Source organism: Pelodiscus sinensis, chromosome 2 (genome assembly GCF_049634645.1).
Source record: "Pelodiscus sinensis isolate JC-2024 chromosome 2, ASM4963464v1, whole genome shotgun sequence".
Classification (NCBI taxonomy): Eukaryota; Metazoa; Chordata; order Testudines; family Trionychidae; genus Pelodiscus; species Pelodiscus sinensis.
The window spans coordinates 75,764,796-75,786,394 of NC_134712.1; the positions used below are offsets into that span (position 1 = coordinate 75,764,796).

The following is a 21,599-nucleotide window of genomic DNA, read 5'->3' on the forward strand; positions in this document are numbered from 1 at the left end:
AGCACCCCAGCTGCTCTGCCCCAGGTCCTGATTCAGCCGCTGCTGGTCAGTTTCAGCAGTGGCTGAATCAGGACGCCTGGGGCAGAGCAGCTGGGGTGCTGCTGGGTTGGTCCAGTAGCGCCAAGGAGCGAGGAGCGGTGCTACTGGAGCAACCCAGCAGCACCCCAGCTGCTCTGCCCCAGGCGTCCCCAAGTCAGCCGCTGCTGAAACTGACCAGCGCTGACTACAGGAAGCCCGAGGCAGAGTTGCTCTGCCCCAGGCTTCCTGGAATCAGCCGCTGATCAGTTTCAGCAGCAGCTGACTTGGGGTTCTTAAGTTGAATCTGTATGTAAGTCAGAACTGGCGGTCAGTTTCAGCAGCGGCTGAATCTGGACGCCAGTTCCGACTTACATACATATTCAACGTAAGAACAAACCTACAGTCCCTATCTTGTACGTAACCCGGGGACTGCCTGTACTGCCTTCCTCGCTTTCCCCGCAACAAAAAATATTGACGCCAAAGGCTCTAATCTATTGTAATAATGCCACAGAACATTTGAGTATATGGTATGCAGGTTAGCATAGTTGTTCATCTGGTGAAACATTCTCTTTAAGTTCAGCTATAGACCACTTAGTATTAGCTGACTATGTAGGTCGTACAGTGAACCAGAAGGCCCACATTATACAGTAATTCAGTCAAAAGGAAATTCATGTTCAGGTATCGGAAGAAGAAAGGAAGGTGTTATCTGTTTTCAGTGCACTTATTCAAACAAATGTTACTGTGCTAATTTATATAACTAAACATTTAAATTACTTACCCACTTTGCTTACAATCTTATTTTTATTTATTAGTAAACCAAAAGTGGATTTAAAAAAAAAACTTTTTAACTATATTGAAGCACTGATTGAAAAATATTTTTAATAACAGATTATATTGATATGACTACTTTTGATTTTAACTTTTTTCTGCAAACTGATCTCTAGGTAGTTGAACAATACCAGTGATTGTGGCACTGTTCATATAAACTTATTCTGTCATGTCTGTGGCAAAGTTCTCTGTTAATTATATTTGACAGTAAGAAATTCAAGCATATGATGCTTTTTAGAGAAACAAGGAAAGGGATGCCCCCATGATATTACATGCAAAATGCTTAAGTGACCAATCCTTCCTTTTTAGAAGTGTTTCAACAGATATAGCTAGCCTAGCATAAAATCTAGATAGAATTTTTTAACTGGGGTGTTTCTTTGTCTGTTTTTTATTATTTTTGCAATATGCCTTTACAGTGGTTGCAAGAACATCATTTTCAGTCACCCTAATTCTATAGGTTGTACCTAAACTTGTATTCTGTTCACAATTATTAAATTACAGGGGGAGGGGAAAGTATTGGCAAAGGTTGTAGATTGTATGTCATAGACTTGTCTGTCCTTTGATTTACTCTATACATAAGAGTGTAACTCATTAAAATGAGTAAGGGGAGGGCGGATGTAAGTATAGTAATGAGGTAACAGACCACTGCTAAGATCGAGTCTGTGCATCACTGCATACGGGTATATCTATCACCAACTTATTTCAACCAGTACAACAGGCATAATTATGTAGAAATAAATTTTTCTGATCGCTTCCTCTCCTTATGATAGCTTATGTCTGTGTTGGAAAGGAGGGTATTTTTCATTAGTTGTGTATATCTGATGCAACTGCCACATCAGAATTCATGAATAGAAACATAAGAACATGCAAAACAATTTCATATTGTACTGATTGATATTGTCATGTCATAAAGATGAAATCCATTTCTGTGCAGAGAATAGTGCACGATTCAGTGGGAAAACTTATAACGTGTATTTTCCCAGGTTTTTTATGAATACTACATATGCTTAACAGAGAAATTTTGCTAAACTTTTTATAAATCCATGTTTCAGCAGGCTAGCTACAAGTAACAAGTAATACAACATTTGTGGACTGTTAGACTATTGTTTCCTGCATTTCAATATTTTAAGAAACACAATATATAGTGATCCAACTTGTGAATTTTGTACAGCAGGGCTACTCAACACATGGGCCACATGCGGCCCGCGGCCCGTTCGTTTGCAGCCCGTGGTGCAATTTGGGTTTATGTGGGGCTCAACATGCGGCCCCACAGGTAGGAGCCAAAACAAAAAAGTAGTCATTATAATAATATGCGTTTTAGTAGTTAAATTCCTGGACTGTCATTGCTCATTAAAAGTGGTGTCATATGGGTAGAAATTGAGTAAATATTGCATTTTATTAATAGCAGAACTGACTTAAATGTGGCCTGTATGTTGAATTGTCTTGCCTTAATCTTTATATTCCTGCCCATCAGTGTGAAAGAAGCTATTTGCAAGTATATGCAATCACACTTAAGTTGCGGCCCTCGGCATGTGCTGTGAGTATCATTGTAGCCCCCAGGGTTTCCAAAATTGAGTAGTCCTGTTGTATAGCATCATGTTCTTTTAAGTACAAGGCTGTGATGTATGCATTCATGTCTCGTCTAGACAAAAGGATGACACTTGTAGCTTCCTATCCCACCTACACCCAAGTTCTTCTGTGGTGAAGGTGAGCATGAAATCAGCCAAATGAATTCAGAAACTTTTTTGTCTTGTAACACTCTTTATTATTAAAGCATGGCAAACACTCAGAGCTAGCCACAGGAGAGCGCCTCACACAAGGACAGAGACAATGATAAGATACAGAATGTTCAACAAAGAAGAGAAAAAAAGGAGGCAGCCAAAACAAATAGGACAAACTGATAAAGAATATTGCCACCTGCTCAATGTAGACTTGGGAGGGAAGGGTTAGAAAGTGAGAGACAGTGGGTCTGCTCCTGCTCTCTTTGAATGAGAGTCATTGAGAGGTTTGTCATCAACTGTAATGGAAATGGGATCAAGGCCTGTTTTCAATGATTACCTTATTAGGGCTTGTTCCGGTTCTTTGTTGCACAGTGCTCTTCATTATCCATTTGGCAAAATTATAGTTCAAGACAGATCGCTTAGGCATGATGTTCATTTTGAAAATAGATGCATGGGGTTTAATTTTGATAACCCAACCCTAAAATACGCTCCAGAAGGACTCCTCTTTTATCATCTGTTCTGCAGCACTACACAGATCACCATTTATCCATGCCAGAATTTGATCTCTCTAAAAAGTTGATTTAGCCTGACTTACTGATTCTTAAGTTGCTTCTAAATTGTTTTATGGTGATCTCATTAACATACAATAGTTACATTTGGGTTAAACAATATAAACTTACATAATCTTTTTAGATGTCTGTGAGTCTGCCTTAATTTTTAAAATATGTTTATTTATATTTTACTATTCTTTCATATTCACATATGCTCTACATTGTATCAGCTATATGTTTATTTCACTCGTAATGTACCCAGTGGCCTGTTAAGTGATATGGGTTGGGGTGGGGAGTTAAAGTTTAAAACTTAATTTGTTTATGATAGCATTCAGTTACTACAATAAATATACCCGGTGTGTCACCATAATCACATAAACTAGAGAGAGAAAAGACTTCTTGTATTCCCTATGCCAGTATAGATTATTTCTTACAGTAGATGCACATCATGGCTATTTTGTGAAAAATATTTATTTGTATTATTGTAAATTATATTCAAATGTAAAGTTAAAGGTCAGGGAAACTTAAGCAAATATTTTCTGCTCACAAATACCATACGCCGTCGATCACCCAAATGATTACTGCTTTCAGCAAAAAATGTGATTCCTGAATCATCTAATATATAACTCTTCCTCCATTGAAGTACTGGAAGCTGTATCATTGACTACAGTGAAAGTAGAAATAGGCCAATAGTCTTGTTGCCAGATGTTGTGCTCATATCTGGTATATATGTTAGTACACAAACTTTCTGCAATATATTTTGTTTCTTGTTATCGGTACTCTGCTACAGCAGTTAGTTAAAAAAGCCAATCCTTAAAATCCTTACATATTCCAATCTTTTGCTTCCTCATTTGGTTACAAATATGTAACATTTGTGCTTTGCAATGTTTTGCCGCAGCATATGAAAATGTGTGCCAGCTATTATATTCTATACTTGATAATGTTGAATATATAAGAGAAATTACAATCTGTATATTTTATTCTAAGATCAGAGATGCAAACTAGTAATCAAATCTATATAACTCCCTAGCAAGGTGTGTGAATTTGAATTGTGCAAGGGCTCATTAAATAAGTGTGCATGAAAATATACACTCAAGTATTTATTATTCTCTTGTATGAACCAAGTCATAATTACACAGTTACTGTAATTTGGGATAAACTGAGTAAAATGAACTGAATACAGGACTGTTTCCACAAGGTTATGTATTATTGAAACATTAGTCACTACAATGTTCAAGCTAATGTAATAGTATTTTGAACTTCCGACATGTAACATTTGGAATAATCTACTTAAATATAATCTTAATAAATAAATAGGTGCTTATCTCGTGCATTGCCACTGCATTGCTGTATTTTATAGTGTTTAGCTATTGTAAATAAACTATTGTCTGTTTAAAAATACATTTGGTCACTGGAAAATATTTTAAAACTATAGCTGAAGTATATAATAAATCAAACAAATAGCTGGTGTCCATGGCCACCTTCAAATGAACAAATTTGTGCTAAATGAATGGCTGTGTAAGAGATAGCATCTTCTACCAGTGGACAAATAAGTGTATTTGGGGAAAGACTCCATGTATTTACCAACACAAGCTAGGCATGTTTAGATACAGTTAAACTCAGTTAAGTGCATCTATAACAGGAGTTTGCACTCATTTAGGTAGATCAATTTAAAATTGAGTTAGGATAGTTCCACTTAGAACCAAGGGGAAATTTTTTCAAAAGCGCCCAAAAAAATCCCTTTCATTTGTCAAAAGTGACATGGGCTCATGTTGTCTGTCCTTCCATAAAATGAAGGCTCTGAGTACTTGAAACAGGTCTTAAGTAGAATTTGGCTCATAAATCATATGAAATTATTTTGAAAATTTTACGTAAGCCCTTTAAAGATGATTGGTAAACTTGCCGAGGAGCTAACAGAAAGGCCATCAAATATGGAAAGTGCATCAGCTCACTTTCTGGGGACAGTACATGCAACTGTAGCCTCATCAGTGGTAATTTGGAGCCATTTACGGATATTAACAATCACCTTATTCCTCATTTCCTCAAAATCAAAATGGTCCTCAAAGTCAACTTCCCCATAATCAGACTTTCTATTTGGGCTCTTATCAAGGGTAGATTGCAGAGTGTTTCATGTATTTTAACCTCGTCTTAACTTTTATCAGTTTGATAGACCTATCTTGGTTATTAAAGGGCTTTTTCTTTCTTCTTCTTTAGCAATTAGAAAAACAACTGATACCAAGTACCAAGACTGTAAAAATAACCTCACTTAAAATCACAAGGCATTCTTGAATGGAACAAGTGAAAATTAAAATCTTTTGTTATTAATCTATAACCTTGCCACTTACGAGAGGAAGAAACAGGCACCTTCTACAGGGTTCACTCATAGTAAACATGATTCATAAGCTGTGTCATGTAAAAACATATGGTAGCTGCCTGTCACACTTTTCATCTCCAGTTCTCTCTTGGGGTGTGTCTAGACTACATGCCTCTGCCAACATAGGCATGTAAAATAGGCTACCCGACATAGTCAATGAAGCGGCAATTTAAATATCCCTGGCTTCATTAAAATAAAAATGGCTGCCATGCTGTGCCAGGTCAGCTGATCGTCGGCACAGTGCGCAAGTCAAGATGTGGATCGGTCGACGGGAAGCCTTTGTCGACCACTCCTGTAAATCTCGTTCCATGAGGCATAATGGAGTGATCGACAAAGGTTTCCCTTTGCTGATGTCACTAAGCTGGGGGAGAGGTAGATACACTTGAGGGCAGGGATAGGGTCCAGAGTGACCTGGACAGATTAGAGAATTGGGCCAAAAGAAATCTGATGAGGTTCAACAAGGATAAGTGTAGAGTCCTGCACTTGGGACGGAAGAATCCCAAGCATTGTTACAGGCTGCGGACCAAATGGCTAAGTAGCAGTTCTGCAGAAAAGGACCTGGGGATTACAGTGGATGTGAAGCAGGATATAAATCAACAGTGTGCCCTTTTAGCCAAGAAGGCTAATGGCATATTAGGTTGCATTAGGAGGAGCATTGCCAGGAGATCCAGAGAAGTGATTATTCCCCTTTATTTGGCTCTGGTGAGGCCACATCTGGAGTACTGTGTCCAGTTCTGCCCCCAACTATAGAAAGGATGTGGAGGCACTGGGGAGGATCCAGCGGTGAGGGCAACCAAAATGATTAGGGGACTGGAGCGTATGCCCTATCAAGAGAGACTGAGGGATTTGTGTTTGTTTAGTCTGAAGAAGAGAAGAGTGAGGGGGGATTTGATAGCAGCCTTCAACTTCCTGAAGGGAGGTTCCGAAGAAGATGGAGAAAGGCTGTTCACAGTAGTGACAGACGGCAGAACAAGGAGCAATGGTCTCAAGATGCAGTAGAGGTTGGATATTAGGAAAAACTATTTCAGTAGAAGGGTGGTGAAACACTGGAATGGGTTACCGAGGGAGGTGGTGGACTCTCCATCCCTAGAGGTTTTTAAGTCTCGCTTGACAAAGCCCTGGCTGGGTTGATTTAGTTGGGATTGATCCTGCCTTAGGTGGGGGGCCTGGACTTGATGGCCTCCTGAGGTCTCTTCCAGCTCTGTGATTCTATATTAGGGCATTTGACACCATCTTGCATGATATTCTTAACAATAAACTAGGGAAATACAACTTAGATGGGGCTACTATAAGATGGGTGCATAATTGGCTGGATAACCATTCTGAAAGAGTAGTTATGAATGGTTCACAGTCATGCTGGAAGGACATAACAAGTGGGGTTCTGCAGGGATCTGTTCTGGGACCGGTTCTGTTCAATATCTTCATCAATGATTTAGATGATGGCAGCGAGAGTATGATTATTAAGTTTGCAGATGATACTAAGCTGAGGGGTTGAAAGTGCTTTGGAGGATAGGGTCAAAATTCAAAATGATCTGGGCACACTAAAGAAATGGTCTGAGGTAAACAGGATGAAGTTTAATAAGGACAAAAGCACAGTACAGGCAGTCCCTGGGTTACGTACAAGATAGGGACTGTAGGTTTGTTCTTAAGTTGAATCAGTATGTAAGTCGGAACTGGCGTCCAGATTCAGGTGCTGCTGAAACTGACCAGCGGCTGACTACAGGAAGCCTGAGGCAGAGTTGCTCTGCCTCGGGCTTCCTGGAATCAGCCGCTGATCAGTTTCAACAGGCTGAATCTGGATGCCAGTTCCGACTTACATACTGATTCAACTTAAGAACCCCAGGCGTCCCCAAGTCAGCTGCTGCTGAAACTGATCAGTGGCTGATTCCAGGAAGCCTGGGGCAGAGCAACTCTGCCTCGGGCTTCCTGTAGTCAGCGCTGGTCAGTTTCAGCAGCGGCTGACTTGGAGACGCCTGGGGCAGAGCAGCTGGGGTGCTTCCGGGTTGGTCCAGTAGCGCCCAGAGCGGCACTGCGGGACCAACCGGCAGCGCCCCAGCTGCTCTACCACAGCCGTCCGGAGAAAAGCCTGGTCTGCTGGGGGGGGGGGCACTAGCTGCGTTCCCCCCCCCCCCCCCAGCAGACCAGGGAGACGCGGAGCAGCTTTTCTCGCTCTGGAGGATCCGTGTAACTCGGGGACTGCCTGTTCTCCACTTAGGAAGGAAAAATCCATTTCACACACACAGAAAGGGAAATTATTGTTTAGGAAGGAGTCCTCAAGAAAGGGATATAGGGGTCATAGTGGACCACAAGCTAAATATAAGGCAACAGTGTGACGCTGTTACAAAAAAAGCAACCATGATTCTGGGATGCATTCACAGGTGTGTTGTGAGCAAGACACGAGAAGTCATTCTTCCGCTCTACTCTGGGCTAGTTAGGCCTCAGTTGGAGTATTCTGTCCAGTTCTGGGCACTGCATTTCAAGACAGATGTGGAGAAACTGAAGAAGGTTCAGCGAAGAGCAACAAAAATTATTAAATAAAACATGAGCTACGAGGGAAGGCTGAAAGAATTGGGCTTGTTTAGTTTAGAAAAGAGAAGACTGAGAAGGGCCATGATAGTGGTTTTCAGGTATCTAAAAGGGTGTTGTAAGAAGGAGAGAGAAAAATTGTTCTCCTTGGCCTCTGATGGTAGGACAAGAAGCAATGGGCTTAAATTGCAGCAAGGGAGGTTTAGGTTGGACATCAGGAAAAACTTCCTGCCCGTCAGGGTGGTTAAACATGGGAATAAATTGCCTAGGGGGGTTTTGGAATCTCCACCCTTGGAGATATTTAAGAGCAGGTTAGATGGACTGTAAAGGCTGTGTCTAGACTTGTCAGTTTTTCCAGAAAATCAGCCGCTTTTCCAGAATAACTTGCCAGCAGTCTACACTGGCCGCTTGAATTTCCGCAAAAGCACTGACTTCCTACTGTAAGAAATCAGTGCTTCTTGCGGAAATACTATTCTACTCCTGTTCAGGCAAAAGTCCCTACTGTAAGAAATCAGTGCTTCTTGCGGAAATACTATTCTACTCCTGTTCAGGCAAAAGTCCCTTTTGCGCAAAGCTTTTGCGCAAAAGGACCAGTGTAGACAGCTCAGATTTGTCTTCCACAAAAAAGCCCCGATTGCAAAAATGGCGATTGGGGATTTTTTGCAGAAAAGAGTGTCTAGATTGGCACGGACGCTTTTCCGCAAAAAGTGCTTTTGCGGAAAAGTGTCCGTGCCAATCTAGACGCTCTGTTCCGAAAATGCTTTTAACGGAAAACTTTTCCATTAAAAGCATTTCCGGAAAATCATGCCAATCTAGATGCAGCCTAAGGGTAATGTAGGTGATGCTCGGTCCTGCCTTGAGGGTGAGGGACTGGACTCAATGACTTCTTGAGGTCTCTTCCACTTTTAGGGTTCTATGATGCTATGATATATATACCCTGTGCAAATAAATTCTTGCAGTATGAGCTTCCTGATGATCAGTGGGAAAATCTTCAACTTCAGTGGATCCATATTGCTTTAAATCAGCTGAAGATGTGGCCCTGAGTTTTTAGAATGGGGACAGAATCAGCAATGCTCAAGAGGTCCAATACTACATTCTGAAAACTCTAATGTGTTTCTCTGGCAACTTCCAGGGCTCTGATTTGCCAGTGAAAAATTGAGGAGAAAAGCAGTACAGCAATATGCTGTCCTTGTGATGTCTGAGCATATGCCCAGGAACATGCAGTAAGAGAAAAACTAATGTGTTATGATTAAACATGACAGACAAGGGACCAAATGAACTCCAAAGACCAGGCAGATGTACAGAGATGTTTGGCTATGCTGTTTCTTGCCCACTGGTGTTGCTTCAGAGAAACAGCTGCACAGCATCTTCTCAGAACTGATTCAGAGCAGCTGTACTGAGTAGGTTGCAGACAATCAAACATAAATGTTTCAAATGCTGCTCCCTGCTCCCCTCCCCCTTCCACTGCTGTCCAGAGGAGTTCAAGTCTGCAGGGGGAGGGCATGGGCTGTTAGAGCACAATGCAGAAGCTGCCATAGCCTCAAAACTAAATTGTGAGTATGAATCTGTGTCTACTGCAACTTTTTATCTTTGAAAAATCCAAGAAAAAAAAACATAGGAAGCCTTATATAGGAGGCTAGAGAATCCCTCCAGATCTGTCTGCCACTGAGATCACTCCTAGAGCTATTCTTGAAAACGTATTTCATAGATTAATTACAATCAGTGTAAAGAACTTCCATTTAACTTCATTTAATACCACTTTCCTTTATCCTTGGGTACAAATTAATAGCATGTAACATTTTCAATGTAATACCTATTGCCATTTTTTCAGCATGCTGGAGAAAAGGCCAACAAAATCATCTTTTTCTCTCTTCAGATGGAGGAGTATGGCTTTGTGTGTATTAAGGATTTTTCCCCTCCTATACATCTACGTCCCTTTCTGTACACACAACTTTTATTTTATATAAAATATGTCTTACATGCTGCATCTAAAAATGCTTTGCAGACTTAAATAGTACAATTAGTTTACAGTTCATCACTGTGACATCTCTTACTCTCCTTATTCACCAAGAAATGTGCAGTGAGGATGCTTCTTTGATTTTTTTTTTTAATGTTTGATATCCTCATGTTGCAATATCTGTTTACATCTTCTGCTATAAGTTCTGTCTTTCTATGTCTTTTCTCTACAGAGAGAGGGTTTTTTTCTGTAGGGTTAGAATGGAAATTGGCTTTTGATGATGTTAGAAATGCCTGAATTTCTGATAGAAACTTTTAACTCTTGTGCTTTGTTTTTGATTTTGCTGGTAACTTTCCAAATTAAAAATTAAGATCCTATGAACGTTACTGCAAGCAAGATTGAAATTCTGCCTTTTAAGTCCTTGAATTCTGTGATTTTGGTGTAACAGACTGGCAATTGTGTGAAAGCATAATTTGAATTAACCCCCCCTCCACTTTTAAAACAAGTATGAAAGCAGAATAATACAAGCACTACATTGGTTTTGTAAAGGTTAAACCTCTCTAGTCCAGTACACTCTGATCCAGCAACATCCATGGTCTGGCATGATTTTAGTTAGCCGGATGTCCACTTATCATGGTGTGGCCAAGTTTCCCACCATCTCATAAAGTCACACTCAAGTCATAGTTCTACAATTTCCTGCCCAGAGCACAGACCTGGGCCCTCTGCCCGCAGAGCCACCTGGAGCATGCTGCGCGGCACTCTGGTGGTGATTTAAAGGACATGGACACTGCTATCCTTTGCGTTGCCAGGCCTTCTCTCTCCTGTTGGCAAGCTTAACAATGGATAGTACTGATGGCAAAAACTTCTTCCCAATATACCAGACTTTTGCCCCTCTTAAGTATGGTAGAATAGTTGTGAAAAACCTATAAATACCAAACTTCTCTCTTCACAGATTTCTTGTACAGATTCTGTCTGATCCCAAAGTTGACTCTTTTTTGAGAGTCCGGACGACCAGAGTAAGTATGTTAGAGCTGCCATATATTGTTGCTTGTTCACCAAACCTCATATTGCATTGAAACGTTTTCTGTGTGGTCTGCAACACTTGTCAAAATGCAGCTGCAAGTGTACTCTGGTGAAGAAGGTGTTTGTGCTGCTAATTAGCAAATCTGAGTTGAAGATGAGCTCATGGTCTCAGGGGCAGACTTTATTTTTTCTAATCTCTTTGGGGAATGAGCTATCTTCTCTGCAAAATGTCACCTGACTTATGGTGGCCATTCCCATCGATACACTGTAACAGAGATTTAATTTTTTTATTGCACAGAAAATTCAGTACTTTCCAGAAAATATATATTAAAATTACAAATCTGAAATGCGCTAGAGTTCTAATTAATATTGTTAAGGTTGGCCAATTTAACTGTGCTCAGTAAAGAAAGTTAGCCTTTTGGGATGCACTTTTAAGTCTAGAGATCAGAGTGCACGATTCCAGAAATGTGCATGCACTGAGCATATTTGCTCTCTCAGACTGGGAACATGAGCATTCAGATGAGTTCTTAGGAACCTACAGAGTTATCAGAGAGCACTCTTTTCTGATTAGCGTGGGTAAATATGCATGCAAATCCAAATGTATTGTGCACCCTTATGCATAGATTTCTGGCTTGTTTTAAACATTGTTCCTTTATGTATGCTGCCATGGAGAGCACTTCTGCCCTAGCTCTGATAACAGTGAAAAGAGCCAGCATGCCAAACTGTACAATGGCAGCTGGAACTAGGCATGAGTTGCACCGTGGATACAGCATTGGTGTAGGACTCGGGAGACCTGGGTTCTGTTTCCAGCAGTGCCACTGACTTGCTAGTGACTTTGGGCAAGACACTTGATTGCCCTGTGCCTCAATTTCCTCGTCTACAAAATATGGATCATGATGATCCCCTCCTTTGTAAAGCACTTTGTATTGTGTTTGTGGAGCTGTAATGACAGCAAGTGTTGTATAAGAGATAGCTCTTGTTATTGGCCTGGTCATTATTCAGTAGGCTCGAGTCTGATAAGAAACCACCCTATATGCCTTGTTAATAATCTGTAACCCAAACTGCATGTATCTAGTGCATGGACTCTGTCAGTCCCACCAGCTCTCTAATCATTTTTCTTGCACATCTTTGAACTCCACTGCATTTGTCGATGTCTTTCTGGGTAAATGATACCTGAGACTTGTTGCAACATTGCCAATGTGGCGACATTGGCAATGTTGCATGGAGGAATATTAATACCGCCCAGCTCTAGTATGCCTCTGAATATGCAGCTCAAATGCCTCTGCTTCGTGCCCTATTGCATTACAAATGCACCAGGCCACACTCTACACTGGTTTATAACCCATGCAGTCCCACTCCATTGACAGAATGGAATACACTTTTTCATCAGTAGATCTCAAAAAGCTTTAATGTATTTATCCTCCCAGCTCCCTCGTGCAGTAGGGAAGTGCTATTATCTCCTTTTTGACAGACGGGGACCTGAGGCTTACAGAGAAGCTAAAGGACTTGCCTAAGGTCACAGAGGAATTGACCCCAGGTGTCCTAAATCCTAGGCTAGTGCCCTAACTATTGGCTCATCCTTCTGCTTATAAGCGGCTCCTCATAATCAGTTCGCTGCCCACAACTGCCTCCCCGTGCTCTTTCCTTCCCACTGATTAACTATATTTTCAGATTGTTTCTCCAAGTTGATTCTTGCTGATTATGAACATTACAATTTTAAAACGCTAGTGTGGGAGCGGTTGAAACGCTGCATACGTAACGAGGCACTAAGTCTATCCTGACCAGCATTACGACTTCCTTTGTCCTGCCTCCGTTCAGCATCAGGGCAGGAATCCTTTTCAGTGCTCTTTGTACCAAGGAGGTCCCATAATCCCGTCAGCTCATGCACCATTTCCCCCATGGGGCACAGATTGCTAACTAGATACTCTGGCCTGCTCCCAACTGATTAATCAGGGTACTGGTTGGGGCTGCACACTGCATTTCGCTGAATTTGTCACAAACCTCCCTGGCATCCTGCCCTGGCTAAGAGCATACTAAAAGCAAAGGGCATTCCAGAACTCTCTGAAGTTTCTCCGCTCACCTACTTGCTGCTGGAGAGAGCAGGACATGTCTAATAATTGGTTTAATTCCTGACTAGACTATATCAAGCCTAGGAAATGGCAGCATTCTGAGTCATTAAAACTATAAACAAAAATATTAACTTTTTCTCCAACAGAGTTGCAAGTTTTGAAACTTTCCCTTTGTAGCAACCAAAGAAGACTGAGTTGGTGAGAGGGGAAGAAACAAGCAGAAGCAATGAGATGGCTCAGGAGCAGAAGGAAAGAATCAGTGTAGCCAGAAGGTAAAAATAACAAACATTTGTCAAGCTTCATCAGTGACTTCTGAGCTTGCTCCACTACATGCACGTTGTACAGTCTCCGATAGGAAGGACTCAGCACTTGTGGTTAGTGAGAGAACTTTGCTCACATTGTGCCACCTTATGGTAACACCAGTTGCTTTACTTCTACTTTCATACAGTGATGAGCCAGTGGTGTTCTCTTATCTTTCATTATTTTGAAAATGCTTTGAAAAGAGAATAATTCTGTTTAATTTGACATGTTTATACAGAGATTCTAACCTCTTTCTTAAGGTGCCACGAAACTGCAACGGGGCTTTAAATATCTCATGTGCCTTATGCACTACAGGTCTACATCAGAGTTATTTTGAAATAACAAGCCGAGCATCCACACAGCAAGCATGTTATTTCGAAATTATTTTGAAATAACAGGATTCTTACTTTGAAATAACAAACTCTCATTTCACAAGGAGTAACGCCTATTTCGAAATAGCTACTTGAAATAGGGTGAGTGTGGACAGTGCAGCTGTGTTTATTTCAAAATAATTGGCCTCCAGGGCTTCTCACAGCTGCCCTAGTGGCCACTCCATCCACACACCTCAACACTCTGTAGCTTCCCTTCCCCTGCAGCATTTAAAGGTGCAGGCAGAACAGAAAGGGCTTGTGTCATGATTAGTTTATTTTCTTGACAACTTTTTGTTAAACACCATACAAATGACAGAACTTTTACAAATACACAGGAAACCTTTACCATTGGTGAATACTGGTAGCCGCAGTTTCTGGCCCCCGCAGTGAACGCCCCCACTGCTCCCAAACTCACTGTAGCTACCAGGAACCATGGAGAATTCATCGTGGCTCCTGGCAGCTGCAGGGAACTCGCTACAGGGGAGCTGTGAGCCATGGTGAGTTCCTCGTGGCTCCTGGCCTCTGCGCCCCCCAACTCAGGACAGAAGACACATGGAGATATGAATTGGGAAGGTCTCCTGTAAAACCAACTAGCTAACCCACATTAAGCAGATGTGATTGCTATGATATTGCAGCATATTTGTGAGACATTTTCATTATTGAGACAAATTAACATTTGTTTTGTTTATCTGCTTTGTGCTAAGATCCACAGATCTATTACAATGGGTACTCCAGCCAGCTTGCCTCTTGGGAGCAGAGCTGGGCCTGTCAGACACTGGCAGCAAAGAAATGCCCCAAACATTCCTCCCGAAGGTGTCTCCAGGTTTATCTGCCTTCCCAGCAACCTGGGGCTCCGCCTTACTTCCCAGCTGCAACCCTCATTTGAGGAAAAATTCCAAACATTTGCTTCAAGCTTCCAAGTAATAATCCAGTTCACTAATGTGTCTAGTTGTCAGCCATGCAAGGCTGATTGATTGTCTTTCCGAGAGATTGTGCCCTTAACATCTCTGCCCCTTCCTATTGGTTTGCAGCAGCAGCTGGCACCCCTGTAGGCTTCCCGTTTTGCCAGAAGTAAAAAGAAAAAGCCATTTCCTGCTCCAGCCCTTTACAGAGTGTCATACTGAGGCTGGCTCGCTTCAGGGGTGAATGGCTGCCCCTCCCCCATCTCCATGAGGGACGCAGTGCTGGAAGGGCAGCATGTCAGATGAAAAATCGTGCTTGTATCCCAAGTCTGCATACCAGCAGGCATACTCATAACTGCAGAGCTCAGTTCCCTTCTCCCCTCAGGCAGTGGATTCAGCACAATGTCTGTGCCAAAGGATGTAGTAAGAAGCCTTAGCTCTAATGAGTAAAAGGGACAGCACTGCTGGGGAAACGGAGGTAGGGGTACATGAGGAACTGTTAGGCTACATCTACACTGCCCTCTCTTGTGCAAAAACAATGCAAATGAGGTGAAGCGTGGAATATCGCCGTGCCTCAATTCCATATTTAATGAGGCTCCTTTTTTGCACAAGAGGCTTTTGCGCAAAAAGGAGCCATCTACACTGTTCTTTTTTGCACAGAAACCCCCTCTTGCTCAAGAGCCGTTCTTCCACTTTTTTTTCAGGAAGAATGGCTCTTGCGCAACGGGGGGGTTTTGCACAAAAGCTTCTTGCGCAAATATGGAGCCTAATGAATTATGCAAATGAGGTGTGGCGATATTCCAGTCTTTGCCTCATTTGCATATTGTTTTGCACAAGAGAGAGCAGTGTAGATGTAGCCTTAAACCACAGAGACCATGGAAATCAATGACTGAGCTTTTTCTGCCCTCCATTCCACATAGTACTAGTTTCACTAACACTGCCCTGCAAATCAGAAAGTCACCTGGGAAAATAAGGATTTCCTGGATTTCTGTGTATGTTGCACCTGGATTTCCGTGTATGTTGCAGATGCTTTGTATTGCTCTAGTGGTGCATAGCAGGTATAAATCCATGTTAAATGACTTGTTCACTTTGGCTGCTTTGCCCTGCTTTAGAGTACTGACTTTAAAATTTTAAAAAATGAAAATTACTTAAAGCTGATATTGTGTATGTTCAGATCATTAGAAATATTGCATGAAGGACTCCTTTGGGGGTTCTTGTTCAGCATTCATGAAGAAAATGTTTAATTGTTTTAAATTTTTAAAAATTTAAGGAAATTCTCAGGCTAAATGGTACATGAAAATGGAATTTATGGTGAGGCTATGTCTCAGTAACTTAAGGGAAAAATCATTACAGTGAAGTTCTGATTATCCCCAAACCAAGCATTATGAATCCAGAAATTCAGAGTGAAGGGTACACTTAAAATATGTTAAGGTAAGAAATGCACAGAAAAGTGACCTAAACAACCTTAACTTACCCCAAAGTAGTCCTTACAAGTGAAACAAAGGAGCAATATGAGCTCTCAAAAACTGCCTTTCTCACCAATAGAAGATGGGCCAACAAAAGATAATACTTAACCCACCTGTCTCTCTAGTATTCTGGTACCAATGCTGCTACAACAGCACTGCTTGCAGCATTCATTCCCAATAGCAACTCTGGTTTTTTGGTCAGAAAATTCAAGAAATATCTTCCTTCCTTTCCTGCAATCAAGCATCAGTGCAATTCTCAGGAGCACTGACAATTTACTAGACAGAGAAGTCTCATGTCTCCTGACATGAGATCTATCAGGTGGACACATGAGCATCAATTTACAAAATTCTACAAATTGGTCATCCATGTCCATCCAATGGCATTTTTGACCAAAGTCATCTCCATTCTGTGGTGCCCCAGTAAGGAGAAGATGGAATGTGTATAATGTACTTCATTTTTGGATGTCCCCAATTTAAAATATGATCCTGCTTTCCACCTTCAGGCACCCTGCTCTGAAAATCCTACTTTAATGGATCTGTATACATTAGCATGATGAAGAATAGGTTAGCATATCTTGAACAATTCCTTTCTTCACATAATGAAGTCCATAGATCTGGCATATCCCGGGATCATTTGGAGTTAGAGATGATAATTGACGTTTGACGATTCAGGCTCATTTCATCTGTTTGATTCGGGCTCAGTTCATCTGACAATTAACTACTGTCCTTCTCAAAGCATAGTTAGCAACATCACTAAATTAGGAAAGTAGGATAGAATTATCCAGGCTGTGGTATTTGTCACAGCTGGAGGAAGTGGTACAGTCCCTTGCTGCCAGTGAGTGACATGCCTGACTGTGACCACAGGCTGAAGAACCCTATTATAATGTGCCTTTATTACTCAGAGGCAGGAAGCTTTCATGCAAGCTTGGATAAATTTTCCTATATAGGTTTTGGAAGTATCAATTTAAGCAAGACTTCTGGATGCCAGAATATACAGCATATGTTATAATTTCTTCTCTGATGTTCTCTGTAATCCCATTAATTGGGTGTCTAATACTTACATTTCACAAGTGTGGTTACCCATAATACTGCAGAGTTTTGCCACTTGGAGATGATGCATTACAAATCTCAAAATGTATCTATAGAATGACAGTGTGTCCCTTAATGAATATAGAGGAGGATGTCTGTCACAGTGCAGTCCTGAACAGACGACCATTCCTCCTCTGACCATTCTAACATGTAAACTGTGTTCTTTGATTACCACCAAACCTACTCAGATGTATTAATGAATGTATCACCTGTCCTATGCTGATAAATGTACCAGGTTCACCTTCCTAACAAAAAGTTCTTCCAGGCAGACCACATCTTCCTATGCTTTTGTACATCATCTAGCAGAATGGAGATCTGAACCAGATTAGGACCTTTGGCCAGGCACTACCATAATATACATATTTTGATGAATTTCAGTGGTGCATTAATGGAAAATGGCCATGAAGCACGTAAGGTGGTAATTGAGCATCAGACTAATTAAAATGTTGCTCCCACCCCTGCTGATGCAAAAATTGTTACACTTTAGTGACCAGTCTCCCATCCTTTGCTCTCAATCACAAAATACATATGCCCATGTGTGGTCTTTTCTTCTGGATACTTATTGACACCTTGAGTGAAAAGTCTGTGTGTGGTTCTGTGGTAGCAGTGAGGAAAACTATACAAGCTGATTTGGAGGTTTGAATGGAATTCCTGTGGTCCACACTTGGCCAAATGTGGAGGATGGAAAGTCATTTCTCTGAGCTCCTGCCATTCAGAATGATTATCTGTGCCATCGTTTTTCTTTCTCTCAAGGGAAAAGGACCACCAGGAAACATATTTAAAAATCATCTGTGGCACACAGAAGGAGAAGAGAGAGAAAGTTGTTGGTACATTTCAGCATGCCTCGTTAAAAACATCTCTAGGCACTACAAAGTGTATGTTATCAATATGCATATGTGATGTCTCTGAGGCAGAGTTGCCTTTAAGGTATATTTTCAGCAGGACAACATTTTCCCAAGTGAAGCAAGGAACAACAGTGAATCATATGTGTGGGAGGGAAAACCCTTCAGGCTATGTACAGTATTTATTCCCTTTTGTGTTTTTGCTTTTTTCTGCCTCTTATTAATGGCTTTTGCAATTACTGGTAACACTGCATTGCTAGCTGGAGGAAAATGGTGGCTTGCAATCAGATTGTTTAAGGACAGAGGTAGTATGTACAGGGAAATGAAATGGTTGCTTGCAGCAAAAGAATAAGGAAGCTTTCCTGGGTCTTCAGCCCCATAAATGAGCATCAGTCAGATGCTGTTTGGGGGTTGGAGTTTTGCTCCCATGCAGACAAGGGTTCCATGACACATTCCATTAGTCTGCATTCTGGAAATACAGATTTTAGTATACAAAGGGTGCAGATTTTGGTACACAAAGGGTGAAGTCTGAAGCGCACACATTCATTTTTTGCAGCTATCAACAGGGGATCCAGGGAAGTTGATTTTCCTGTATTTTTAGCAAAAATAGCACCCTCCTCAACTTAAAAACTGTGACCAATGCTTTTACTTTTTTACCTTTTGCCTTGTTAAAATTGAGTTTCACCCTGAAAAATGCTACAAACCAGAAAGATGCAACAAAGGGAGTCATGATTCACTACCATGAAAAGTTGTTTGAGCTCCTAGCAATGTTGAGTGATGTGACTGGCAATAGGAATAGTATCTTCCTAAGTACTCACCAATAATGGAGAGACTGATATGAACTGGGTTGTTCTGGGACAGGACTGGACAATGAATTGTAGCTGAGAAATAGAGCTGTGCTTAAAGGACCGTTGCATCCCAGCAGAGTTATCCTTCCTCCAGACTTCTATCTTGAAGTGGTACCCATAACAGACCCAGAAAGTATGACAGCAAATTGTCCAAGAAATGGGACAGAAATATGGAAGAACTAACTGAATGAACTTGGTATGCCACAGTGATGGGGTGGTGTTGCATTCATTATTATTTGTGTTTTATGTAGCATCTAATGATGCCAGCGGAAAAGAAAATTTCTCTGTATAGCGAAGTATGGGACAACCTCTGACCTGAAGACTTTACATTCTAACTGCCAGTGGTTGAGGAAGAAAGGGCAAAACTTGCAAGCAATGTGACACGTTGCAAACAACATGTTGGTTCCACATTTTTTGTGTTGTGTTGGTTTTTTTTTTGGTTTTTGGTTTTTGCTGGTTTGCTTTAAGCTGTGTGGTTTTTGCTTTTTATACTTTGGAAGGGAATAAGTGAAATAGCGCAAAAGAGAGGTACAGCAACACTAAAGTGAGTGGAATAACAGGAGAAATTAATATGGGGCAGAAAGAGGGTAGCATAGAGTAACAAAAAAAAGTGAGGCAAATGGTAGGAGGGAGTTGAAACAGGCATTTAACAAAGGGGAAAGAACAGAGAGCGGTAAAAAGCTGTTGGGTACTGATGATCTCTCAGCATACATAGGCCCTTCTGTGAGGGACTGTTTCTATTGGGCTATGTCTAGACGCAGGCTTCTTTCAGAAGAAGCTTTTCCAGAAGAGATCTTCCCAAAAAACGTATTTAGAAAGAGAGCATCTGCACTGCAAAAATGCATCGAAAAAGCAATCTGCTTTTTCTTGAGATCCTCTGCTTGTGTGCAGCAGCAAGAGCCGTGCAACTGCATACCACAGTGGGTGGATCCAGGGACCACAGGGGAGTGATTTGGAGGGGGCACTGGAGTGGGGTCAGGGTGGATGGGGGGCAGGGGTATCACTTGGGGAGGGGACAGAAGCATCACTTGGGATGCAGGGAGAGGGGAAATGGGCATAGCAGGAGGGGCAGGAGCCAGGTGTGCCATCGTTTCCTGCATGATGGCACATGTTATCACCCTGCTGCACAAGCTGGTTCCACAGTGTCCTCCTAGACCACCTACTCCAGGGTCTGCTGCATGTTGCACGCACAGGACGCCCATAAGCTCCTCCTGGACCATGGGGCACTTTTGGGTCCCCCGGGGCTGCACGGCTGGCTCAACCCTCAGTCCTGGCTGGTCCAGCTGGGGAGAAAACAGAGAACGGGGGCTGTTCCGGGAGCAAGGCCATGTGTGGCCTGAGCTGCCCAGGAAACCATGCTGCCTGCTTTCCTCTCTCCCCCCATGGACAAGCAGGCAAAGGAAGTGCCCGGCCACAGTGGGATCCCATGGGGGGCAGAGGAGCCTGAAGCAGCCTGGTCCTCTCTGGGGCCCACACACACACCCGTGCTTCGCAGCACTGTCTGCAGGAGCGGGTAGTGCCTTGCACATGCAGGCATGTCCGTGTGCTGGGTGCGGCACTCCTCGGTGTGTCTGGGGTCGTGCCTGCTCCCTTGGGACTAGCCTGCTTCTAGCCATGGCAGGTGGTGGGAGGGCATCTCCCCTCCACCCCCCCCCCCCCCAGGGGCCAGATGTGTGTGTGGCCTTCCCTGAGCCTGGGAGCAGCAACTTGGGTTCCACAGCACGATGTCCAGCCTGAGCAGGCTGAGTGATGCTCGTGCCCCACTCCCTCTGCGCCCGCCTCCCCCGCCCTGCATGTGTGACAAACTGAGAGCACTCACCTGAAGATCCTTCTCTGGCATCAGGATCTGGTGGAGCTCAGCGTAGTAGGGGCAGGTGTGGGTCCTGCTCTACAGCGCAAGTTGTGCTCTGTGGCCCTCACGTATCCCTGGCAGAGCTCTTTAACCTTACTCTGGACCTGTTCTAAGGTCCGGGGTGGGTGTCCCCGCTCTGCCAGGGACTCGGCCATCCGGTCATAAATCTCCGCATTGCGGCACTTGGAGCAGAGATCCTAGAGTGTCTTCTTGCCTCATAGCTCAAGGAGGGACAGGATCTCCACTCCAGACCACAAGGGTGCCTGCTGCTTGGTCCCTCTTGGTGGGTCCTGGGAGCCCTGGTGCTGCTCCCTGTGAAAGCCAGGGGCATCTCGGGGGGGCTTGTGGCTCTGACATAGCTCTGAATGCCTGTGGCAGGGAGAGCCGCATGGTCAGGGTGCTGCTCCAGGGCTGGCTTCCTGCCACAAGGCTTATCCAGGGTGCCTGCAGCTTTAAGAAGGGCCAGGAGACAGGAACTATAGAGTTATGATTACTTTGGATGGAGTGGCCACTAGGGCACCTGCGTTTATCCTGGAGGTCTCTTCTTTCAAAAGAAACCCCTTTTCCCCATCCACACATGCTTTTTTCCGAAAGAGTTCTTTTAGAAAAGGTGCTCTTCCTCATAGAAAGAGGATTACCGCTGTCGGAAAAACCCCTCTGTTCTTTCAATTTTTTTTTTCAAAAGAGCGCAATTGCAGTGTGGATGTAATTGAAGTTTTTTTTAAAAAAAGAATCTTCTGTAGTGTAGACATAGCCCTGGGGAGGTATCTCAACATCCCTTTGCAAGGATTACTTTCCCTATGCTTGCATGGCTGAGGGCAAGAATTGGTCTGCATGGGCTTTGGTGCCCCTGGAACAGGGT

At 42.7% G+C, this 21,599-nt stretch overlaps 2 long non-coding RNA genes across 4 annotated transcripts in view; one reads left to right on the forward strand and one right to left on the reverse strand.

The window, feature by feature from the left end:
• The window catches only part of LOC102445906 (uncharacterized), a 298,763-nt gene that overhangs the window by 221,725 nt on the left and 55,439 nt on the right, over positions 1-21,599 (reverse strand). The window lies entirely within an intron of this gene.
• On the forward strand, positions 9,343-19,835 carry LOC142827097 (uncharacterized). Of its 3 annotated transcripts, none has more exons than XR_012901512.1 (4): positions 9,343-9,571; positions 10,928-10,991; positions 13,214-13,339; positions 18,594-19,835. It is a non-coding gene; the product is annotated as an uncharacterized LOC142827097 (long non-coding RNA). The 3 variants fall into 3 exon arrangements; XR_012901509.1 differs by having other exon boundaries at positions 9,346-9,571; positions 17,949-19,835; XR_012901510.1 differs by having other exon boundaries at positions 9,349-9,571; positions 19,137-19,835.